At 36.1% G+C, this 10841-nt stretch overlaps 1 long non-coding RNA gene across 2 annotated transcripts; it reads right to left on the reverse strand.

Annotated features, from left to right (window-relative positions):
• Window positions 1-2988: 2988 nt before the first annotated feature.
• On the reverse strand, window positions 2989-7323 carry LOC114823884 (uncharacterized). Of its 2 annotated transcripts, none has more exons than XR_011579151.1 (2): window positions 7087-7323; window positions 2989-3322 (listed from the first exon to the last, which is right to left on the reverse strand). It is a non-coding gene; the product is annotated as an uncharacterized lncRNA (long non-coding RNA). The 2 variants fall into 2 exon arrangements; XR_011579150.1 differs by lacking the exon at window positions 7087-7323 and adding an exon at window positions 3496-3682 and having other exon boundaries at window positions 3057-3322.
• Window positions 7324-10841: the final 3518 nt, after the last annotated feature.

The raw sequence follows: 10841 nt of genomic DNA on the forward strand, positions 1-10841 counted from the left end.
ATCCCATAGCTGGAAACCATGAATGCATGTTGTATTTTGGATAATAGAGGGATTTGTTATCATCATCAGAATGGGATAAAACTGCAAGTGAGATTTGATAAACAAGATTGGTGATGATTACGACCAAGTAGTAATCCTGATGTTGCACACATTCCAAGTGGTGCACGTGGGTTTGGAGATAAAAGGATTGGATTCATGCATGTACGTAGGGAATTGAGAGACCATTTTCCATGCAATTTGTGAATGGGTGATAAGATATGGTGCATGGTGCCTAGGAAGTTGAAGTTGGCTACGATTCTAAGAACGAGTCTTATCAGGAGACTAGTGTATCTAGTCTCAATACAAGGAAAATTGCAGTCGCCAACTATTCCAAGATATCAAGATGATGACAAAGGCTTTGATGATAATTATCTCGGAGTATTTTGCTTTGGGCCGGAATTGCACGGGTTGGCTAGTAAATACATCACTGCTATAAATACAAAGCGTTGTGCAACGTGGAAGAGATCTCGAATTCAACATACAAAACTGCCTTGCGCAAACCCTCTCAACAACTTTGAGATTTTTTTATTTTCTTTTTCACCAACACATCTTCAGTTTAGATAAACAGCACTGTGAAGGCAACCGGCGAACATCTTCAGTTTGGATAAACAGCACTGCGTCGAGGCTGACTGGTTATCTATCCAAGTCTCGGTCGAGAAAGATTTTCGAATCCTTATTGGCAGAGGTCATCTCATTAGCCTTTTCGGCGAAGTGAATTGTTACAAGTTATTACATTCGGCACATTGAAAGCCGAATTTGATATTGAAATTCGCAGAACTAGCAGCCTTGTCTTCAGGTTCTAGAACCCGAAAGCCGAGAGTGTTCCTTCCTCGGCCGCAGTCGCGAGATTTAGAAGTCAGCAGCACACCCAACTCAACAGCAGCATATTTTACTCCTCAGCCGAGCTCGGCCGATGAGTTGGCATGCCCCACATTCAACCGAAGAACGAAGTTAGCTCATAGATTACTCGGCCTGCGCGCCACGCAGGCTTGGTAATTTTTAGGGTCAACAGTACTGCATTTGTTCATCATGAATCATATGTCTTGATAGAATCATTTTCCTAGTTGCAACATATAACTCCCTTGTACCCCATATCATACCCAAGAAAAACACACTGCACATATCTTGCTTGCAACTTATTTGAATTGTAAGGCCTCAGAAAGGGATATACTGCAGTTCCAAAAAATTTTAAATTTTATAACTTAGGAACTTTGTCAAACAACACTTGATATGGTGACTTCATTTCCAGCACCTTACTTGGCATTCTATTAATTAAGAAAATTGCATAAGAACAAGCATGAAACCAGAATGATACAGACAAATTTGCTCCAGAAATTAGAGTAAGTGCTGTCTCTATTAAGTGTCTATACTTTATCTCAGAAATACAATTCTGTTGAGGGGTATGTGGACATGAAATTATATGAAGAATCCCCTTAGACTCTAGAAAATTAGTAAAGACTTTACTCATGTACTCTAGACCCGGCAGTTTCTGACACGACACGAAAACGACACGAAAATAACGGGTTTCAGACCAACACGATAACTTATCGGGTCATTATCAGGTGACTCGTTAATAACGGGTTCTTAACGGGTATACACGCGGGTAACACATGGGTAACTTGTTTCGACCTGTTAAGAAAAAATTTATTTTGATAATTTTAAAGTTTAATTACTAAAAGATTTCTTATAAAATACAATAGTCATATTAATATATACAATATATTCTATATTAAATGTATAGTTTTGTATTATTATTCTATATAAGTTTAAAAAAAAAGTTTTAGTCATTATTTATTTTTATTATGAGAGTTCCTTATTATCATTACTAGGATAAATTTTACTTAACATGTTGTTGTCCAAAATTAAAATAAACTAATATAGTATTTGTATAGGCAAGAACTAAAAAGACATACATACAAGTATGAAAAATGTGAAAGAATATATAAACACTCGTGATTTACACTTACATTATCGTTCAGATTTTTAAAATCCTCCAAACCTTCATGAATAATGTTTTTTATTTGAGGGAAAAATTAATAAAATTAATAATAATTATTGTAAAAGTGTAAAAAATGTAAAAAAAATATACAATCACTCATAGTGACAAACTTTACAACTTTCATGAAGGGGTCAACTTCGAAATCCAAGAGTATAATTCATAAACCTTAAATTTATATAGTTTGTAGAAACTTTATAAACATCAAGCAATATTTTCACTAACCGTAAAACTCTGAATATAATATCAACGATCCAAATCGTTCATCTTCCTGCATCCTCTAATAGATCAAGTTTTCAAAAAAGAAAATCTGAAAACAACAAAATTTGATGAGAACAATGAAGCGTAAATGTAAACAACAATCAACGGTTAAATTTTGATTTATGATTTATATGATTATAGTGGCGAATTTCGAAGTTAAGCTCTTCATGAAAGTTGTAAAACTTGTCATTACGAGCGTTTATATATTTTTTCTATATGTTTTTACACTTCTACATTAATTAAAAAACTATTAAAGACTTTAGGTAAGTGAAAATATACTTAAAAGAAAAATGTGTTTTATGTTTTGGATGTGACAATATGATATGTATATACTTATTTAGTATTATGTTTTTCATTTGATTATTTATTGGTTTAAAATATATTTTCCTTAATGGGTAATGGGTCAGGTCATATTACCTGTTAATGGGTCGGGTCATTTTACCCGTTTATTTTAACGGGTGTTACACGACACGATCCATTAAGATATCGAGTATGACACGAAAACGACACGAACACAGACAACACGACACAAATGCCAGGTCTAATGTACTCTCCTCCTCCATCAGTTTGCAAATATTTAATGGAAGTATGGAACTGATTAAGCACAAAGGCATGAAATTTCACAAATGCATTCACTGCTTCAGATCTATTAATCAGAGGAAAAATCCACAGAAACCTTAAATATTCATCAATGAAACTAATGTAATATTTATATCTTTCAATTGACATTTTTTGGAGAAAGCCCCCATACATCTAAATGTACTCTTTCAAACATAAAACTTGCACTACTATGTTTTACAGGAAATGATTGCCTACACATTTTGCTTGAAATACATGATGAACATACTGACTATGAAGAATCTATGGTAACTGGTACTTAAGCTGACTTTAACATAGCTGGTAATATCTCTTCAGATGGATGAAATCCCCATCACTCAAATTCGATCTTGAAAACATTGTCATATGTATGGTAAAGAGATCCCCATCACTCATTCCTTGTTAGAAAATCACATTGGTTACCTTGTCCTATATGAAAAACACACAATCATCACAAATAAACCAGCATCCATTATCATGACACAATTTCTTCACTGATAAAAGATTGACAGCAATATTGGGAACACGTAAAACATTTTTCAAGTATAAGAAAGTTGTTGGAGTAAGTAATGTTGTTGAACCAATATGTTTCACATCCAAACCTTGATCATTGCCTATGATTATCTTTTCTTCTCCATTATAAGTAGTGACTTGAATAAGAGTATTGACATTGGCTGTCATGTGATGTGTGGCACCAGTGTCCAACACCCATGTATCAACAGCAGAAAACCCATGTGGTTATGAATCATCTCTTTGTTGAGTAAAGCCCTATGAACCTTGAGTAGACATTGCAGTGATTGTTGATGGTGGTGGTGGTGCTCCCTGATAAGTATAGTTATTCCTATGATAGCAGTCCAAAGCGGCATGGCCTTTCTTTCCACATATCTGGCATACCAAGAGTTGATATTGAATTACATTTGAACCATATGAACTTCTGTTTGGATTAAAACTTGATTTTTTGGCCCAAGGATGGAGTTGGCCCAAAAGGAGGCCTGGAGGAATAGAAGATCAAAGCCCAGCCGAAACTTGGGAAAGCAGGAAAGGGCCTTTTCTGACTTGATACAATGCACAAAGGCCACTTGCCTACCTACCCAAGGACCAAGTGGTGTAGACTGATCAGACTGCACAGCTCATAAAGTACTTTATGGTGGCATTACATGTAATAAAGCTGATGAGTCATCACCCTCAGACTGCATTCGGGCAAAGCTGTCGCTACAGGAGCCAAACCGAGTCGTCTATAAAAGGAGGAAGAGAAGACAGGAATAGGGACACTCAAACAAACAAACAAAAGCACAAACTCTGCTCAAAAAGCCAGATTTTCCTTTCAAAACGAAGCTGTAGTCAGCCCAAGCTTTCATCCCCCTCGGGATAATCTTTTCTCCTAAACTTTGTAATAGCTCTGCTACCTTGTTCGAACTTGTTGTAGTATCGATTCACCCTTTTGTATTCTCCTTTCCCCTCTCCACCTCTAAGCTTTCACACCTTTGACAGAACCACAAAGATAGGGACCTGCAAGACGATCAGCCTTAATTGATAAGGTTTAATCTTGCCCGACCTGCTTTGCTCTGTCTTTGTCTTCTCTTTCTTTAAAGTCTAGCAATATGTTGTATATTTTTAGTTATATGCAAGTTGTTTCTAGCAAAATCACAATGACAAAGCTTTCTCAATACTTGGATCCGATTTAAATATATCTTCAATGATTAAATTAGATCTAAGTCCTAAGCCCGCAGGCATGTAAATCTGATTAGTTTAAAAGTCCTTGGCCTCAAGGCATAAAAAAGAACTTTATGTGGACTTAACCCATCCACGACAATCCTTGATAAACGAGAAGTCCGAAGTTACTTGGGGCGCAAGTAATCGACCTACCTTCTAGTTTTCTTTCTATTATATCATGATTATCATAGAACGTTTAAGCACGGGATGGACTCTAATGGAAAGCCTCAAGGCCTACACCTAAGGCCTCACAAAGGTATCCATTTGGATTCATCTCATTCAGCAATCTCAAGAGTCTAAGTATAAGAATGAACTCTGATGGGAAGCCTCAAGGCCTACACCTAAGGCCTCACAAAGGCACCCATTTGGGTTCGTTCTATTCCTTGGATTCGGGTAATCAGAAATATAATAGTTAGAAAACTCCTACAATCACGAGAATAAATATGATGCGTTCGAGCACTGGTTTAGTTATTGATGGGAAGCCTCAAGGCCTACATTTAAGGCCCCACAAAGGCACCTGTTATAACTAACACGGTTTCTTGGATACATACATATATACAACGAAAGAACGACAACCATTTTACATCTGCCATGCTAAAGATGGCAGTGGCACGCCTGAGCACCTAAATGTTAACCTTGATTGTGAGCCTCAAGGCCTATACCTAAGGCCCCACAAAGGCACCTCTCAAAGTTAACGCTGTCCTTCTCTTTCAGCCTTGCCCGAAGAGTCTTGCCCGAAGAGTCTTGCCCGACGAGACTTGCCCGACAACGCCCGGAAACGAAGCAGAAGCCTGACAACAGCCCTCAACCAGCGCCAACCTCCAGGGGAGCTGTGTGCTCGTCGGCCAGGAAACATCCCCAACGGAAATTCCTGCCACGAACAACTTCTAAAATGACAATTAAGAGTAGTATGTCCTATTCGAAAGCGAATCTGGCATTTAGGTGTAATAGAGGATCTAAAATTTGTATTGACATTCCAACTCTGCCAAGTAGATCCATTTTTAGAACCACTATTTGAAGACTGACCACTAAAACCAGATTGTGATCCCTTGCCCTGATAAGAAGAAAAGCCACTATTGCCCTTGTATTTGTTACCAAAGTATGGTTTAGGGTTCCTATTTGAATTGAATGTCCCACGATTATTCTGAGAATTGAAAGGTCTTTGATTGTTCCCAATGAATCCATAGCCTCCCTGATAGTTGTTTGCTGCACCTATAGCAGAGCTTTCACCTTGATAAGTGCCATTCCCTTGATATGTACCAGTGCCAAAACCTCATTGATAGCTATTTGATCCCATGTTAGAACTCTTACCCTGATACATCCCATTGAAGCCATTGGACCTGTCACCATTAGATTTGTCACCATTTATATACATTGCAGACATTGTATTTGTGAGAGATGTAATCCTGAACTCAATAGTCAATTCAACACTAAGAAGTTGAGCCCTGAAATCCTTTAGAGACATAGGATTTTCCCTTGCCCATATCACTGTCATAATCATGTGAAACTCCTGTGACAAACCAGTTAATGCAGCAATAATAAGATCATTTTCTGACACCCTTTCACCTGCAGAAATTAATTGATCTCTTATAGTCTTCAATCTCAGCAAAAACTTGTCAACATAATCACCTTCTTTTTGTGCAGTATGAAATTCAGTTTTTAGCTGATTAATTCGTGAGATTGAAACAGTTGCAAACCGATCTCGCAATGCATTCCATGCTTCCTGTGATGTTTTACACCCAATAACATGCTCCATGGCATCATCAGATAACATAGCAATTAACAGGCTAAGTAAAGCCATATCCTTTTTCACCTAGTTCTTGTATACAGTAGTGAACTCCTTGGTAACTCCAGTTTCAGAACGAATTACAAATTTTGGTGGACATGGATTATCACCAGTAAAGAAATCGAACAAATCATATCCACACAGAACTGATTGAAACTGAAAACTCCATTTAACAAAGTTATCATCTTGTAATTTCACAATTAGCATTCCTAGAAGTCCTTCAATCTTCACAGATTCCACTGTACCCTTAGACATCATGCTTACTACTACCAAATTCTTATATGGCCACAATCAAGAAAGTTCAATAGAGAACTCCACAATCACAGATATCAAGATTACACACCAACAAGACTCTTTCAAGTTTACAATTAAGAACAAGACTTCGTCGACAAACATCCTTCAACACACCAAGATTCAATCAAGAAAGCAGAACCCTCTTCGACAATCGGCCTTCAAAGAAGAGAGATGACTAAACAACAATATGGCAATCGGCCTTCAATCAAGATTTCATACTCCGGCAATCGGCCTTTAATGGAGTAATAAGCAAATACAAATCAACAAGAAATGACTATCACCTTATAATTCTTCACAATTTTGAACAAATAATGGCAATTGGCCTTATAAGCAAACAATTCATCAATCCAAAAATAGATACTCACTAACACACATTATCAAACAGTTGGAGTGCACATACCTTTTCTCTGTTGAAACCCCATGATTCAATCACCAAGAAACTGCACCAAGAACAACAAATCATCTAAACCAACAGAAGAACGACAAATCGCGAGGTGGAAAAACGGAAAATCACCACGGATCGACCCCCGACGATGATACCATATTAACAATAAGCTATGAATGGCAGTAAAAGGAGAAGAATGAAAAGAAGAACAATCACAGAATGTTTAGAGAGGGAATGAATGACCAAAGATTGCATTACTCGAATGAATTACAGAGAAAAGGAAGTCAGTATTTATACATCTATCATTTGCTTCAGAGATAAGCAACTGACTAACTAAAGCAACTAACTAACTAACTTCCTTATATTTCTACAATCTTAACAAACACCCTAACTGCCTTGTTCATGTGTCACCTAACTGCCTTGCTGATGTGTAAACATTCATGCTGACATGTATCCAAAACAATGCTGATGTGTATATATCAGTTAACAACATGAAGGCCTCCTTGGACTCTCTAGCAAGTGTTAGACCTAAATTACTTGTAATTAACAAGGCAAACGAGTATCACAGTTAATAGTGCTTGGTTAAGGGAAAGAGAGAACATAACTTTTTCTTGTTTGACCCGTAGTTCAAGTCTCAGATAAATGAGAGTGCTAACTGCTAAGGAGACCCACCCATCCAACAACGACCAAAGTTGGCATTAGTGATTTGACCGTGTCTTCGCTCTTTCTCAAAAATAAATTTTTTTCATGGATTTTTTTTATCATTTTATAGTTTAACGTTAATTTTCATGTTAATATTATTACACATTGTGTCAAAAGTGTGAAGTGTCAAAGAGTTCATGAAGAATTTAATTTTTGAGAGAGTCCCCTTAACATTTCTCCAAATATATTCTTAACAACAAACAAAATTAATCAGAAACTTGATCTCACTTTGCCATTCAAAACCCTAGGAAATTATTAACAATAATACTTGCCGCACAAATCTCACCTTATTCATTACCAACATTAATATCAAAACTGGGGTATCATAGACTGCATAAATTACTCACAGGTTCTTTTTGGATTAATATATATCGGGAGTAAATCCGTCACACCATTTGAAATTAAAACACCAAATATTTTTCTTATTGTTGTTCTTTAAAAAGTATGCGGATCAACTCAGGCAATAACTCTAATAGCAAAGATTTACCTCCATGCGTACATAAGAGTTTGACTCAAACTCTCCTAATTCTCCTCCTATAGTGAAATTAGGTCAATTTTGGTTACTAGGGCTTGTTATTGTTAAGATGAATAAAGAAAGCGAATTGAAAGAGAGGAAATTGAGAGAAATCAAAGATAATTGCAATTGTATTTCACTATAATCGCAGTAGCTTTATTGCCATCTTATATCTCTTTACAATATTTACAACTGCCCTTCTAAGTTCTAACAATACTACCCATACACTTAAAAGAAACACAGCCTTTCATGCTCTAATTGTTTCAAATTTCAAATAAACAAATTTGGTTGTTGGATGCACGAGTGGCACAAATGTTATTTGTGTAAGGCTTATTAATTGAAATGCTCTCTGAAACTGTCATTTAGTCTCAGTTTATTCTCTGAAACTGGTTTTGTCTCATTTTGCCCATTGAAACTAATATTTTTAGGGAGCTGATTTTCACACACCTTTTATAGCTTTTCCCACACCCCTCTTTGTTCCAAGCCATCGGATTGAATAAATCAAACGAAAACAACGGACATGATTAGCCAGGGGTGTGTATAAAGCTATAAAAGGTGTGTGTTTATCATTTCCCTATTTTTAACTCTTTTAGTCTCACTTCACCCCATTATCTTAAATAAAAATTAGATTTAAGGGTATTTTAGACATTTTAGTTTTTACACATCTATTTACCTCTAGCCTACACACTAAACCAATTTCAATTCCATTTTTAACAATTCTAATTCTAATTCACGAGTTTTGGGTCTTTTTAAAAATAAATTATTTAATAAATAGAAAAGTTCCAAGAAATAAAATCATTATATCAAGGGTTATATTTTTGTTTGTAGAGTTATTTCACTTGCAAGACATCCATGTATTGGCTCGAAACTTTGCCACTTGAAACACATTGCAACAGAAAAGAAACATGATAAAGTTTCACCCTTAAAATATTATTTCAAATCAGTTGCACAAAATATAATCTAAAAAAAAAATATCATTAAGCTATCATGTCCAAAATACTTCCCCCCTCCCCCCCCCCCCAAAAAAAACATCTAAAGCAACTGTGCATAGTTTGTAACCAAAAGTTTTACATTGTTACTCGAAATTTTTCTATTGACTGAATAATTTATTTTAAAAAGGCCCTAACTCATGGGGTTTGAATTAGAGTTGTCAAAAATGGAATCAAGATTGGTTTAGTGTGTAGCTTAGAGGTAAATAGATGTATAAAATGTAAAAAGTCTAAAATACCCTTTAATTTAACAGTTCTTTAACAAAATGGGGTGAAGTGATACAAAAGGAGTTAAAAATGTCAGTTTCAAAGGGTAAAGTAAAACAAAACCAGTTTACCAATGAAGGTTGGTCAGAGTGGAAGGGGCTCTGGTCGCTTAAGCAAGTGGTCTCGGTTTCGAGCCTTGTGGATCCAGAAAACTTTCTTGGGAGAGGTCCCCGCATATGCGCCCGACAGTACCTCGAAGGATTAGTCCTGGACTTTGCCTGGGGATACCTTGGGAAACCTAAAAAAAAAAAAAAAACAAAACCAGTTTCAAGCGTTAAACTAAGACTAAATGACAGTTTTCAGGGGGCATTTCAATTAATAAGCCTTTTTATAATGGATGGTGCTATCCACACATCCTTTTTTTATCTTTCACAATCTTTTCAATCTTCGATAATCAGATCGAATGAATTAAATGTATGTTGATAGCACCACCCTGCGTAATTTCCAAATAATTTTAGTATTTTTCTGGTTCACCAAGGAAGCACGTGATTTGGGCCGACATTAATGGCGAAGTATAGGGCCATAAATGGGCCTCATAAAACAGGATCAGACAGTGTCATGCAGCAAGAAGATCGGAGTTGACAAATCATAAAACAATTGCAAATGCTTTTTTAACTAATAAGCATGATGCATGTCCAAAAGTTTGAGCTGATATGTCACACATGCATTTGATTCAACAATAAGCTATCACACGAAGTTGAGTAAGATTATGGCGCATCATTTATTCTTCGTTTAACAAAGGAAAAATAATAATTGATTAATTATGTTAAGAAATTGATATACACACATTTTCAGCATTGACACATTCTCCGCATTAACAAATTAACTTCACCAAATCGATTGGGTTCCAATGTTCAGAACAATGTGCTCTTCTCTTCCTTAAACTTCAGACAAGTACACCACACACTTATCTTCCTATATTCTTTTGCGATTCACGAGAGATTGATGGAGAAAGAGGAACAATGAACCCGGGATAGGGAAGTTCCTCTCCAATCGTGGCTAATTATATATGTTTATTCAGGTAAGCATGCATGACAAGGAAAAGCTAATTGAGATGTAATTAACAGCTCAATATATAACGTGCATTAATTTCACTGTATCCAAGTAACAATCTGATCACAATTAAGTTAATTGGTGATCATGCATTTGTTTACAATGCATAAGCAAACCAAAAACTTAATGAAATTCCCTAAGAAACAACTTAATGAAGGGTGCATAGCAACCTCTAGTTGAAATTTTTGACCCATCATAGTCCTCGTACTGATCATGGTGATGAATCCTTGAATCAACAAAACCCT

Source organism: Malus domestica, chromosome 03, assembly GCF_042453785.1.
Source record: "Malus domestica chromosome 03, GDT2T_hap1".
Classification (NCBI taxonomy): domain Eukaryota; kingdom Viridiplantae; phylum Streptophyta; class Magnoliopsida; order Rosales; family Rosaceae; genus Malus; species Malus domestica.